At 26.6% G+C, this 4,178-nt stretch overlaps 1 long non-coding RNA gene across 2 annotated transcripts in view; it reads right to left on the bottom strand.

Moving 5' to 3' along the window:
- Positions 1-3,927, bottom strand: part of LOC136077984 (uncharacterized) — a 7,471-nt gene extending 3,544 nt beyond the window's left edge. The window contains exons 1-2 of one of the 2 annotated variants that reach the window (XR_010637427.1): positions 3,604-3,927; positions 1-243 (exon numbers count right to left, since the gene is read on the bottom strand). The exon at positions 1-243 is cut by the window's left edge and continues 2,732 nt beyond it. This is a non-coding gene — a long non-coding RNA (uncharacterized LOC136077984). Of the gene's footprint in view, positions 1,063-3,603 lie in introns of those variants that run through there. The other variant, XR_010637426.1, reaches the window with a different exon arrangement.
- Positions 3,928-4,178: the final 251 nt, after the last annotated feature.

A 4,178-nucleotide genomic window follows, 5' to 3' on the forward strand; every position in this document is an offset into this window, starting at 1 on the left:
ATTTATAAATTGATATTTTTGTTGTAGTTGAGTATTGATATTTTTGTTGTAGTTGTAATTGATATTGTAGTTGTATAAATTGATATTTTTGTTGTAGTTGAGATAGTTCGACTTGCAAAGAGATACACAGCATTTTAAAGGCATTTTAATTATTAAAAAAACTTACTGTTAGTTTGACAATATTATTACCTTACAATGTAACGCCTTGAACCTTACAACGTTATCGTCTTGAAGTTGCGCTATCTAATTTATAAACCAATCAAATTTTAAAGATTTATTAAAAAGCGTGAACACAAACTTTCGTCTTATGATAAAAGATGAAAATGTAAACACAGTATTAGGAATTGGCCTTCAGTTTAACAACTTTGTTGCGCGATGTAATGGCCTGTTATTATAGAAGGCCATGGTCACACATAATACAATATTCTGAAACTAATAAACAAACATCTAAATTTCTATAAGTAAATTAATTCTTTGATCATTGCCTCCATATCCTATCTTATTTTCATATCATAATCTATTATGGCATTATTTATATAACATATCACAACAATATTATTAAACTTGTGATGTTCAAATATCATATGAACATTCTCTAACATGTTCATATGATATTTGAATATAGTTCTTGAGAATATTATCTGCAAACAATTGACTGATGCAAGTTCAAATGTTGTCAAAAACCAAGCATGCATGCATGGGACACTGCAGTGTCCCACAAAGAAATGCTGGTTTGAAAGTCAAATTTTCTTTATTAAAAAAAATATTAAAATAGGGGGGAGATAAGTATTAAAATAGGGAGGTTTCTGTAACTTTTTTTAGGCTCCAAAACTTTTAACTTTATATATAATAAGGTTCATAAAACTTAAGGGACTTACGAACTACATTGAGGAACAAAAACAGGATATTTACAGAAACTTTTCAATTTTTAATCTGGAGTACCACAGTGTAATTGGGAAAAAAGTCTCTGGGCCCAGTATTCAAAGTAATATGATCTAAAGTAATATATAAATTAAATAAAATGCTTTAAAATGCATGCAGTTATACATATAACTCCTGATACTTAACTATATGTATAACTAGTTATACATAAAATTTATTATATAAACTTATTTTTTAAGTTTATGCTTGAACAAATTAGTACCAATTAATTCAAATTCAAGATTTAGTTCAAGTTCAAGTTCTTATCTGTTCATTGTTTTTCACTATTTTATATTTATTTGTTCAAATTTGTTAACTAGTACTAATTCTAACTACAGTAAGAATATTTATCATTGTTGAACGTGATTTTATTAGTAACTTAATTTTACTTTCAACATATTTTGACAACACCCTTTACATTTTAAATGAAGACAGCTTTACTTTTCTATTGATGTTAAATTTATTACATTTCAATAACTCAGATTGAATTTTAACTGAATTGTTGTAAGCTTTGTAAGGGTTTGCTGTATATAAAAAGGTGTTGTAAATAAAGTAAAAATATATATATATATATATATATATATATATATATATATATATATATATATATATATATATATATATATATATATATATATATATATATATAGTATTTAGGCTATGGGATCATCCATAAATGATGCCAGTAGATAGAGGGGCAGTGTGAGTTTAACAATAATTGACAATGGGGAGGGGATGTTGAGACCAAAATAATGTCAATTAAAAAATTGAATTAAAAAAAAAAGTAACATATTTTATTTTTAAAAAAAGTAAAACAATTTATGCTAGCTTTGAGCAGGTTTTAGAGGTATTTACACCAACAATGTGGTCTAAAAACTTCTTGCTTTTGTTGCTTAAAACTGTAGAGGATCATAGGAAGACAATTTAAATTCAGAAATTAGCTTGCTTATCTGAAAGAACAATTTGTGTTTTTTTTTTTTATTTTTAGTACTGTTGAGAATAAATCTATAATTGAACAAGAAAAAATTTGATGGTATATGCATTTTTTATATATTATATTAACAATTCAGATATACCATCATAATATGATAACAATAACTGACATCATTTTCAATAGAAATGGCAAAAAATTGACTGAGTTTGATTAAGGGTGAAGGTGTTCAATAAACGGGTCATCATCTGACATCATTATGCATAGATGATCCTATGATTTAGGTAAAATAAGTAATCAATTTGCCATATTTCTCTTAAGAAAGTGTAAGAAAAAAGCATTGTTATGCTGAGAACCTACCTATTGAGCAAGCTTTGACCACCTATTTTATAAATTTGAGAGACAGAAGTGGAAGTGCGAATCGCAAAAGAACAAATAACAATGCTCTAAATTGATTTTAACTTTGTAGACTAACATTAATATAGTATTTAGAAATAATAAATGAAGTTTAGATGATTTTTATAATTTGTATTTATTTCCATTAATTATCAGTTGTCAGTCTCTATTTTATAAAATGAATTAAAAAACTATTTATTTATAGTATAATAATAATACATAAATACTAGTTTCCTAATGCTATTATCATCACAATGTTAATGGTATTCGTTTTAAAGTGAAATTTTGTATCATTTTATTGTTTTAATGTTATATATATATATATATATATATATATATATATATATATATATATATATATATATATATATATATATATATTTATATATATATATATATTATTTTTACTTTATTTACAACACCATTTGATATACAACAAACCCCTACAAAGCTTACAATAATTCAGTTAAGATTCAATCTGAGTTATTGAAACGTAATAAATTTAACATCATTAGAAAAGTAAAGCTGTCGTCATTTAAAATATAAAGGGTGTTGTCAAAATATGTTGAAAATAAAATTAAGTTACTAATAAAATCACGTTCAACAATGATAAACATTCTTACTGTAGTAAAAAATAGTACTAACTGCTAAATTTGAACAAATAAATATAAAATTAACAAAAACAATGAATAAATAAGAACTTTAACTTGAACTTTAACTAAATCTTGAATTTGAGTTGATTGGTACTAATTTGTTTAAGCATAACCTTAAAAAATAAGTTTTTATAACAAATTATATGTATAACTAGTTATACATATAGTTAACTATCAGGAGTTATATGTATAACTATATGCATTTTAAGGCATATTATTTTATTTAAACAATACTTTGGATCATATTACTTTGAAAACTGGACCCAGAGGCTTTATTCCCAATAACACTGGTACTCCAAATTAAAAATTGAAAAGTTTCTGTAAATATCCTGTTTTTGTTCCTCAATGTAGTTCGTAAGTCCCTTAAGTCTTAAGGACCTTATTATATCTAAAGTTAAAAGTTTTGGAGCATAAAAAAAGTTACAGAAACCCATCTCCATCCTATTTTTTTCTTCTTTTTATAAAAAAAATTGGGAATTCTTTGACTTTCAAATCTGCATTTCTTCGAGGGACACTGCAGTGTCCCATGCATGCAAGATTGGTTTTTGACAACATTTCAACTTGCATCAGTTGATTGTTTGCAAATAATTTACTCAAAATCTAAATTCAAATAACTATTATATTATCCTAATAATACGTCTATTTGCACAAATCTTAATCTTATTTCTATAAAGAAAGATAAACATTATTGGTGGTACTTACATACTTGCTTGCCATTCTCTATATTAATATAAAATATTTTCACACAATATAAACGTAACGCAATGCAATGTCGATTTAAAAATTTTTATTTAGTTTTTTTTTCAAAGTTTTTTTTTAGTTTCCAGCTTTCAAATTAATTCCCATGCAAATCCCACATGAAACCCACGTGGGATTTCCCATGTGTGTAAATACCATATGGTTCCCACATGTAACCCATGTGGGATTACCCACATGGGTTTAAGGTGACAAATTTCCATACGGATACCACATGGGAAAAACCGTCCCACGTAAATCCCATCAATCCCACACGGAACCCACGCGTAACTCATGTGGGACGCGGTTTTATTTTTCACTGGGTATTAGTCGCTTTTCATTTATTATTTCGAGATGCCATAAAAAAACTCTTTTTACATTTCAGGCCCGTAGGAACAAAAATTATATTGGGGGGGGGGGGGGGGGGCAGTGCTGGATTAAGGACCCCTGGAATAGTTTTAAGGATCTTTTTTTTAGTCATTTTGTCAGTCAATTTTTTCAGAATTATTTGTTTTGAAAAATTATTGATGGGAGGGGGGAAA

The sequence above is a fragment of the Hydra vulgaris genome, chromosome 03 (assembly GCF_038396675.1).
Source record: "Hydra vulgaris chromosome 03, alternate assembly HydraT2T_AEP".
NCBI lineage: Eukaryota > Metazoa > Cnidaria > Hydrozoa > Anthoathecata > Hydridae > Hydra > Hydra vulgaris.